The sequence below is a fragment of the Triticum aestivum genome, chromosome 1A, assembly GCF_018294505.1.
Source record: "Triticum aestivum cultivar Chinese Spring chromosome 1A, IWGSC CS RefSeq v2.1, whole genome shotgun sequence".
In the NCBI taxonomy this organism is placed as follows: Eukaryota; Viridiplantae; Streptophyta; class Magnoliopsida; order Poales; family Poaceae; genus Triticum; species Triticum aestivum.
The window spans coordinates 108,352,421-108,363,781 of NC_057794.1; positions in this window are offsets into that span (position 1 = coordinate 108,352,421).

Below are 11,361 nucleotides of genomic sequence, written 5' to 3' on the forward strand. Positions count from 1 at the left end.
ATTTGGGCCCTAAATGCAATTTTAAAAAACGCGCATTTTTCCTAATTCAAATAAAAACAACAAAAAAACTCCGAAATAAAACTATTTGATTTTTTTTATTAAATCCTCAATATTTCTATATTTTGGGAAAGTCATTTTATTCCCTCTCTCATATTTTTGTAATAGGAATAATTGATGATAAAATAAATAAAATCAAATGATCCTATTCTCAAAATTTGAGAAAAAAACTCAAATATGAAAATAACGAAATCCCCAACTCTCTCCGTGGGTCCTTGAGTTGCTTAGAATTTTCTAGGATCAAAAGCCAAAGCAAATAAAATATGATACGCATGTTGATCTAATGTATAACATTCCAAATTGAAAATTTGGGATGTTACAATATATTACGGAACGAGTAAAGAGACTTGCCGGTAACGAGATTGAACTAGGTATTGAGATACCGATGATCGAATCTCGGGCAAGTAACATACCGATGACAAAGGGAACAACGTATGTTGTTATGCGGTCTGACCGATAAAAGATCTTCGTAGAATATGTAGGAGCCAATATGAGCATCCAGGTTCCGCTATTGGTTATTGACCGGAGACGTGTCTCGGTCATGTCTACATTGTTCTCGAACCCGTAGGGTCCGCACGCTTAAGGTTTCGATGACAGTTATATTATGATTTTATGCATTTTGATGTACCGAAGTTTGTTCAGAGTCCCGGATGTGATCACGGACATGACGAGGAGTCTTGAAATGGTCGAGACATAAAGATTGATATATTGGAAGCCTATATTTGGATATCGGAAGTGTTTCGGGTGAAATCGGGATTTTACCGGAGTACCGGGAGGTTACCGGAAACCCCCCGGGAGGTATATGGGCCTTAGTGGGCTTTAATGGAAGAGAGGAGAGGTGGCCAGGGCTGGGCCGCGCGCCCCTCCCCCCCTAGTCCGAATAGGACAAGGAGAGGGGGCCGACGCCCCCCTTCCTTCTCTCTCTCCTCCTCTTTCCCCCTTCCCGAATCCTATTCCAACTAGGAAAGGGGGGGGGAATCCTACTCCCGGAGGGAGTAGGACTCCTCCTGGCGCGCCCTCTCCTGGCCGGCCGCACCCCCCCTTTGAACCTTTATATACGGAGGCAGGGAGCACCCCTAGAGACACAAGTTGATCCACGTGATCATATTCTTAGCCGTGTGTGGTGCCCCCTTCCACCATAGTCCTCAATAATATTGTAGCGGTGCTTAGGCGAAGCCCTGCGACAGTAGTACATCAAGATCGTCACCACGCCGTCGTGCTGACGGAACTCTTCCCCGACACTTTGCTGGATCGGAGTCCGGGGATCGTCATCGAGCTGAACGTGTGCTAGAACTCGAAGGTGTCGTAGTTTCGGTGCTTGATCGGTCGGGCCGTGAAGACGTACAACTACATCAACCACGTTGTGCTAACGCTTCCGTTGTCGATCTACAAGGGTACGTAGATCACACTCTCCCCTCTCGTTGCTATGCATCACCATGATCTTGCGTGTCCGTAGGAATTTTTTTGAAATTACTACGTTCCCCAACAGTTGCATCAGAGCCTAGGTTTTATATGTTGATGTTATATGCACGAGTAGAACACAAGTGAGTTGTGGGCGATATAAGTCATACTGCTTACCACCATGTCATACTTTGGTTTGGCGGTATTGTTGGACGAAGCGGCCCGGACCGACATTACGCGTACGTTTATGCGAGACCGGTTCTCCCGACGTGCTTTGCACAAAGGTGGCTAGCGGGTGACAGTTTCTCCAACTTTAGTTGAACCGAGTGTGGCTACGCCCGGTCCTTGCGAAGGTTAAAACAACACCAACTTGACAAACTATCGTTGTGGTTTTGATGCGTAGGTAAGATTGGTTCTTGCTTAAGCCCGTAGCAGCCACGTAAAACTTGCAACAACAAAGTAGAGGACGTCTAACTTGTTTTTGCAGGGCATATTGTGATGTGATATGGTCAAGACATGATGTTAAATTTTATTGTATGAGATGATCATGTTTTGTAACCGAGTTATCGGCAACTGGTAGGAGCCATATGGTTGTCGCTTTATTGTATGCAATGCAATCGCGCTGTAATGCTTTACTTTATCACTAAGCGGTAGCGATAGTCATGGAAGCATAAGATTGGCGAGGCGACAACGATGCTACGATGGAGATCAAGGTGTTGCGCCGGTGACGATGGTGATCACGACGGTGCTTTGAAGATGGAGATCACAAGCACAAGATGATGATGGCCATATCATATCACTTATATTGATTGCATGTGATGTTTATCTTTTATGCATCTTATCTTGCTTTGATTGACGGTAGCATTATAAGATGATCTCTCACTAATTATCAAGAAGTGTTCTCCCTGAATATGCACCATTGCGAAAGTTCTTCGTGCTGAGACACCACATGATGATCGGGTGTGATAGGCTCTACGTTCAAATACAACGGGTGCAAAACAGTTGCACACGCGGAATACTCAAGTTTTACTTGACGAGCCAAGCATATACGGATATGGCCTCGGAACACGGAGACCGAAAGGTCGAGCATGAATCATATAGCAGATATGATCAACATAGCGATGTTCACCAATGAAACTACTCCATCTCACGTGATGATCGGACATGGTTTAGTTGATTTGGATCACGTAATCACTTAGAAGATTAGAGGGATGTCTATCTAAGTGGGAGTTCTTAAGTAATATGATTAATTGAACCTAAATTTATCATGAACTTAGTACCTGAAAGTATCTTGCTTATTTATGTTTGATTGTAGATAGATGGCCCGTGCTGTTGTTCCCTTGAATTTTAATGCGTTCCTTGAGAAAGCAAAGTTGAAAGATGATGGTAGCAATTACACGGACTGGGTCCGTAACTTGAGGATTATCCTCATTGCTGCACAGAAGAATTACATCCTGGAAGCACCGCTGGGTGCCAGGCCTGCTGCTGGAGCAACACCAGATGTTATGAACGTCTGGCAGAGCAAAGCTGATGACTACTCGATAATTCAGTGTGCCATGCTTTACGGCTTAGAATCGGGACTTCAACGACGTTTTGAACGTCATGGAGCATATGAGATGTTCCAGGAGTTGAAGTTAATATTTCAAGCAAATGCCCGGATTGAGAGATATGAAGTCTCCAATAAGTTCTATAGCTGCAAGATGGAGGAGAACAGTTCTGTCAGTGAGCATATACTCAAAATGTCTGGGTATAATAATCACTTGATTCAATTGGGAGTTAATCTTCCAGATGATTGCGTCATCGACAGAATTTTCCAATCACTGCCACCAAGCTACAAGAGCTTCGTGATGAACTATAATATGCAAGGGATGAATAAGACTATTCCCGAGCTCTTCGCAATGCTGAAAGCTGCGAAGGTATAAATCAAGAAGGAGCATCAAGTGTTGATGCTCAACAAGACCACTAGTTTCAAGAAAAAGGGAAAAGGGAAGAAGAAGGGGAACTTCAAAAAGAACAGCAAGCAAGTTGCTGCTCAAGAGAAGAAACCCAAACCTGGACCTAAGCCTGAAACTGAGTGTTTCTACTGCAAGCAGACTGGTCACTGGAAGCAGAACTGCCTCAAGTATTTGGCGGATAAGAAGGATGGCAAGGTGAACAAAGGTATATGTGATATACATGTTATTGATGTGTACTTTACTAATGCTCGCAGTAGCACCTGGGTATTTGATACTGGTTCTGTTGCTAATATTTGCAACTCGAAACAGGGACTACGGATTAAGCGAAGATTGGCTAAGGACGAGGTGATGATGCGCGTGGGAAATGGTTCCAAAGTCAATGTGATAGCAGTCGACACGCTACCTCTACATATACCTTTGGGATTAATATTAGACCTAAATAATTGTTATTTGGTGCCAGCGTTAAGCATGAACATTATATCTGGATCTTGTTTAATGCGAGACGGTTATTCATTTAAATCAGAGAATAATGGTTGTTCTATTTACATGAGTAATATCTTTTATGGTCATGCACCCTTAAAGAGTGGTCTATTTTTATTAAATCTTGATAGTAGTGACACACATATTCATAGTGTTGAAACCAAAAGATGCAGAGTTGATAATGATAGTGCAACTTATTTGTAGCACTGCCGTTTAGGTCATATCGGTATAAAGCGCATGAAGAAACTCCATACTGATGGGCTTTTGGAACCACTTGATTATGAATCACTTGGTACTTGCGAACCGTGCCTTATGGGTAAGATGACAAAAACACCGTTCTCCGGTACTATGGAGAGAGCAACAGATTTGTTAGAAATCATACATACAGATGTATGTGGTCCGATGAATGTTGAGGCTCATGGCGGATATCGTTATTTTCTCACCTTCACAGATGACTTAAGCAGATATGGGTATATCTACTTAATGAAACACAAGTCTAAAACGTTTGAAAAGTTCAAATAATTTCAGAGTGAAGTTGAAAATCATCGTAACAAGAAAATAAAATTCCTACGATCTGATCGTGGAGGAGAATATTTGAGTTACGAGTTTGGTGTACATTTGAAACAATGTGGAATAGTTTCGCAACTCACGCCACCCGGAACACCACAGCGTAATGGTGTGTCCAAACGTCGTAATCATACTTTACTAGATATGGTACGATCTACGATGTCTCTTACTGATTTACCGCTATCGTTTTGGGGATACGCCCTAGAGACGGCTGCATTCACGTTAAATAGGGCACCATCAAAATCCGTTGAGACGACGCCTTATGAACTGTGGTTTGGCAAGAAACCAAAGTTGTCGTTTCTGAAAGTTTGGGGCTGCGATGCTTATGTGAAAAAGCTTCAACCTGATAGGCTCGAACCCAAATCGGAGAAATGTGTCTTCATAGGATATCCAAAGGAAACTATTAGATACACCTTCTATCACAGATCCGAAGGCAAGACTTTTGTTGCTAAATTCGGAAACTTTTTGGAGAAGGAGTTTCTCTCGAAAGATGTGAGTGGGAGGAAAGTAGAACTTGACGAGGTAACTGTACCTACTCCCTTATTGGAAAGTAGTACATCACAGAAACCTGTTTCTGTGACACCTACGCCAATTAGTGAGGAAGTTAATGACAATGATCATGAAACTTCAGAACAAGATACTATTGAACCTCGTAGATCAACCAGAGTGAGATCCGCGCCAGAGTGGTACGGTAATCCTGTTCTGGAAGTCATGCTACTAGATCATGATGAACCTACGAACTATGAAGAAGCGATGGTGAGCCCAGATTCCGCAAAATGGCTTGAAGCCATGAAATCTGAGATGGGATCCATGTATGAGAACAAAGTATGGACTTTGGTTGACTTGCCCAATGATCGGCAAGCAATTGAGAATAAATGGATCTTCAAGAAGAAGACTGACGCTGACGGTAATATTACTGTCTACAAAGCTCGACTTGTCGCAAAAGGTTTTCGGCAAGTTCAAGGGATTGACTACGATGAGACCTTCTCACCCGTAGTGATGCTTAAGTCTGTCCAAATCATGTTAGCAATTACCGCATTTTATGATTATGAAATTTGGCAGATGGATGTCAAAACTGCATTCCTGAATGGATTTCTGGAAGAAGAGTTGTATATGATGCAACCAAAAGGTTTTGTCGATCCAAAAGGAGCTAACAAAGTGTGCAAGCTCCAGCGATCCATTTATGGACTGGTGCAAGCCTCTCGGAGTTGGAATAAACGCTTTGATAGTGTGATCAAAGCATTTGGTTTTATACAGACTTTTGGAGAAGCCTGTATTTACAAGAAAGTGAGTGGGAGCTTTGTAGCATTTCTGATATTATATGTGGATGACATATTACTAATTGGAAATGATATAGAATTTCTGGATAGCATAAAGGGATACTTGAATAAGAGTTTTTCAATGAAAGACCTCGGTGAAGCTGCTTACATATTAGGCATAAAAGATCTATAGAGATAGATCAAGACGCTTAATTGGACTTTCACAAAGCACATACCTTGACAAAGTTTTGAAGAAGTTCAAAATGGATCAAGCAAAGAAAGGGTTCTTGCCTGTGTTACAAGGTGTGAAGTTGAGTCAGACTCAATGACCGACCACTGTAGAAGATAGAGAGAAAATGAAAGATGTTCCCTATGCTTCAGCCATAGGCTCTATCATGTATGCAATGCTGTGTACCAGACCTGATGTGTGCCTTGCTATAAGTCTAGCAGGGAGGTACCAAAGTAATCCAGGAGTGGATCACTGGACAGCGGTCAAGAACATCCTGAAATACCTGAAAAGGACTAAGGATATGTTTTCTCGTTTATGGAGGTGACAAAGAGCTAATCGTAACTGGTTACGTCGATGCGAGCTTTGACACTGATCCGGACGATTCTAAATCACAAACCGGATACGTATTTACATTAAACGGTGGAGCTGTCAGTTGGTGAAGTTCTAAACAAAGCGTCGTGGCGGGATCTACGTGTGAAGCGGAATACATAGCTGCTTCGGAAGCAGCAAATGAAGGAGTCTGGATGAAGGAGTTCATATCCGATCTAGGTGTCATACCTAGTGCATCGGGTTTAATGAAAATCTTTTGTGACAATACTGGTGCAATTGCCTTGGCAAAAGAATCCAGATTTCACAAGAGAACCAAGCACATCAAGAGACGCTTCAATTCCATCCGGGATCTAGTCCAGGTGGGAGACATAGAGATTTGCAAGATACATACAGATCTGAATGTAGCAGACCCGTTGACTAAGCCTCTTCCACGAGCAAAACATGATCAGCACCAAGGCTCCATGGGTGTTAGAATCATTACTGTGTAATCTAGATTATTGACTCTAGTGCAAGTGGGAGACTGAAGGAAATATGCCCTAGAGGCAATAATAAAGTTATTATTTATTTCCTTATATCATGATAAATGTTTATTATTCATGCTAGAATTGTATTAACCGGAAACATAATACATGTGTGAATACATAGACAAACAGAGTGTCACTAGTATGCCTCTACTAGACTAGCTCGTTAATCAAAGATGGTTATGTTTCCTAACCATGGACAAAGAGTTGTTATTTGATTAACGGGATCACATCATTAGGGGAATGATCTGATTGACATGACCCATTCCATTAGCTTAGCACCCGATCGTTTAGTATGTTGCTATTGCTTTCTTCATGACTTATACATGTTCCTATGACTATGAGATTATGCAACTCCCGTTTGCCGGAGGAACACTTTGTGTGCTACCAAACGTCACAACGTAAATGGGTGATTATAAAGGTGCTCTACAGGTGTCTCCAAAGGTACATGTTGGGTTGGCGTATTTCGAGATTAGGATTTGTCACTCCGATCATCGGAGAGGTATCTCTGGGCCCTCTCGGTAATGCACATCACATAAGCCTTGCAAGCATTGCAACTAATGGGTTAGTTGTGAGATGATGTATTACGGAACAAGTAAAGAGACTTGCCGGTAATGAGATTGAACTAGGTATTGAGATACCGACGATCGAATCTCGGGCAAGTAACATACCGATGACAAAGGGAACAACGTATGTTGTTATGCGGTCTGACCGATAAAAGATCTTCATAGAATATGTAGGAGCCAATATGAGCATCCAGGTTCCGCTATTGGTTATTGACCGGAGACGTGTCTCGGTCATGTCTACATTGTTCTCGAACCCGTAGGGTCCGCACACTTAAGGTTTCAATGACAGTTATATTATGAGTTTATGCATTTTGATGTACCGAAGTTTGTTCGGAGTCCCGGATGTGATCACGGACATAACGAGGAGTCTCGAAATGGTCGAGACATAAAGATTGATATATTGGAAGCCTATATTTGGATATCGGAAGTGTTTCGGGTGAAATCAGGATTTTACCGGAGTACCGGGAGGTTACCGGAAACCCCCCGGGAGGTATATGGGCCTTAGTGGGCTTTAATGGAAGAGAGGAGAGGTGGCCAGGGCTGGGCCGCGCGCCCCTCCCCCCTAGTCTGAATAGGACAAGGAGAGGGGGCCGGCGCCCCCCTTCCTTCTCTCTCTCCTCCTCTTTCCCCCTCCCCGAATCCTATTCCAACTAGGAAAGGGGGGGGAATCCTACTCCCGGAGGGAGTAGGACTCCTCCTGGCGCGCCCTCTCCTGGCCGGCCGCACCCCCCTTTGAACCTTTATATACGGAGGCAGGGAGCACCCCTAGAGACACAAGTTGATCCACGTGATCATATTCTTAGCCGTGTGCGGTGCCCCCTTCCACCATAGTCTTCGATAATATTGTAGCGGTGCTTAGGCGAAGCCCTGCAACAGTAGTACATCAAGATCGTCACCACGCCATCGTGCTGACGGAACTCTTCCCCGACACTTTGCTAGATCGGAGTCCGGGGATCGTCATCGAGCTGAACGTGTGCTAGAACTCGGAGGTGCCGTAGTTTCGGTGCTTGATCGGTCGGGCCGTGAAGACGTACGACTACATCAACCACGTTGTGCTAACGCTTCCGTTGTCGATCTACAAGGGTACGTAGATCACACTCTCCCCTCTCATTGCTATGCATCACCATGATCTTGCGTGTCCGTAGGAATTTTTTTGAAATTACTACATTCCCCAACAGTTATACCCCGAAAGCAAGTTACAATATGCTATAAATTCAGTACTCAGCAAGAGGGATAACAGACAAATCCTTTTCATAAAAGTAATCAACAGCAGGAATGTTAAGATGATGTATAGATGGCATTTAGTACACATATTACAAAGAGAAGCTTCTGGTGTAAGCAACCCAGTCTTCCGCCGCAAGCTACCAGAGAAGCTTACAATGCAAGATTCCTCAGTCCTCTCATATACGATATGTGGATGACTTTCAGCACAAGATACTCTGTCTAGCCATACCTCAGTCTCCATAGCCACCACCTTCATCACCACCACAGTTCTTAGCCATCTAGCCATACTTTTAATCGTGTGTCACATCTGACACCTATTGTAAGACATATTACCAATCAATCAATCGATCTTTATGATGTGTTCTTCAATGAGTTCTTCGTGTGTTCTGATCTCCATGTGTGCGTAGTTCGGTAAGGTCATGGGTTGAGGCAAGGGCCTTTCAACCCGATGTATTTGTTGGAGGAGTAATGGAAGTACTTTTAATTAACTTTCTGTATGTGTAGCATAAAGTTGTTCCGTAGTTGTCTCTTGTCTCGTTAGCGTTCTTCATCCATGCACGTACCCAGGACCATGGAGAGCGAGCCACATAGAGGCTAAGGTCAGGGAGACCATGATGTGTTATTCTAAACACCAGTGACACAAAGGTTTAGGGCCAGTTCTTTTGGTGCCTTTTTGGGGCTTCTAGAATAAGCTCCCCTACCCAGCTTATTCTAGAAGCCCAACCAAAAATATTTTTTAGAAGCCTACTAGTCTAGTCTTAATGAGTAGGATTTAAAAAATATATAATTGGTTGAGCTTCTCAAATAAGCTGGGTAGGGGCGGCTTATTCCAGCTTATTTTAGAAGGCAGCAAAAGAACTGACCCTTAGTACGGTAACGCGGATCCTATCTCTGGGGATACAAGAGCTGTAGTCCTTAAACGACCAATGATTTTGTTTGATTATTTCTATTTTAATTATCGGGGCAACCCCGGGCGACGAATAAGGCCTTCGGTTGGACAATTGACTCTTGATGTAGGACACGTGTCGGTCAAGATGTAATTTTCACACATCCCCCACTTCCATACGTAGCAAGCACATCTCGATGGATGACTTCTAGGACACAAATTAATATCATAATGATCCCAACACAAACATATGGTTGTAAGCATAAGTTCTCATACCCATGCCTATTTTTATTATAAGTGTTTTTAGTGTCAGCTTGATTTATGATCTGGTCAAAAGATGGAATTTAATTCTTTTACAAAAGCTTGTTAGAAACCCTTCCTTAAAGGGCGCCATCCTCACGTGGGTTCGATCACTCAGGGTTCTTTATGCTCCTTTACCGGATCACTAAAGGGACTAATCAAATGGAAGGTCCTCAGTAAGCAAAAGGGGCACAACACCAGCGACGATATCAATTAGACTCACTCTCTTGCTCAGCCCCTGACGCCACAAGCTTCGTCGAATCTGGATTAGTGTACCCTCTATTTTTAACTTGTGCGTGTGGGCTTATTATTGAGCTAGTGCCCCCAACAGACTTGATGTTGGTGTATTTGTACCTATATTGTGTTTGAACTTGGTTGTTTGGCCTATTTTCCAAAAGATCTAGATCTGGCATCATGGCTTCATGTTTTTCCTTTTCTGACAATTCAAACGATGAAGCCCAATCATCCGATGCCATGAGAGCAGCTACCACAATCCAATCTTACTGAAGATCGAATAAACCCGCTGACATCCCTCCTCATAATTCAAACCATAGCTCACAAAGGCCGAGAAGTCGTACAAGACCACCCCTTGGTCATCCCGAACAAGACCCCAAATGAGAGGAGAAGAGATAAACACAAACACCGACTGAGCGATGAGAGAAGAGATAAACCCTAGCGAGAGGGAAAAGGCGACACCAACTACTACTTATTTCGTTGCCGTTCGGCTGAGCTTGCGTAACAATCGGGGAGCCCCTAATTGACACCTTGACTCGTCCGACCCATTGGCATGCACGCCTGTTCGCCCTGTTGGTACTGTAGTGCAACCCCTGGTCAACCCGAACAAGACAACAAATGGGAGGAAAACAGATAAACTAAAATATCGGCGAAGCAACAAGAGAAGAGACACACCCTAGAGAGGGAAAAGGCGACACCAATGATTACTTTTTTCGTTGTTGTTCGACTGAGCTTGCATTATAACTGGGGAGTTCCTATTTGACCCCTCGACTGGGCCGACCCATTGGCGTGCACGCCCGTTCGCCCTGCTAATATTATAGCGCAACAGAAATTCACAAAAAGCAGTGCACGCACAAGGAATTAAATTATAGACCTCTCACTGGTTAAGGACTGTCGCTAGCCAAAGTTTGAAATTTCAAAATTTTGTTCATGTTGTTCAAAAAATGTTCAGTTTTTCAAACATTATTTGTATTTTGAAAAATTGTTCATGATTTCCAAGAAATGTTCGAAAAAAATTTGAACCACGTGAATTTTGAAAATGCATGATTTTTTTAAATGTGATCATTTTTAAATTGTGTTTTTCTTAATTTTTAGTTTTTTGGAATTGTGAACAAATTTTACAATTCTACACTAAATTTACATGTATTGAATTTTTTATTAAAAAGTGAAGATTTTTTGAAATTACTCTTTTTTAAAAAGTGATTAAATTTTGAAAATACGAACGGCCGTCATATAGGAAGTTCCTTACAATTGGTCGTCCCCTGCGGTTGTCGCTTGGCTGGGCCTTCTCTCGTGTCTAGCTGCTGTATACATCGGCCCGCTCGTGTCTAGCCCACAACGCAGGATTCTAA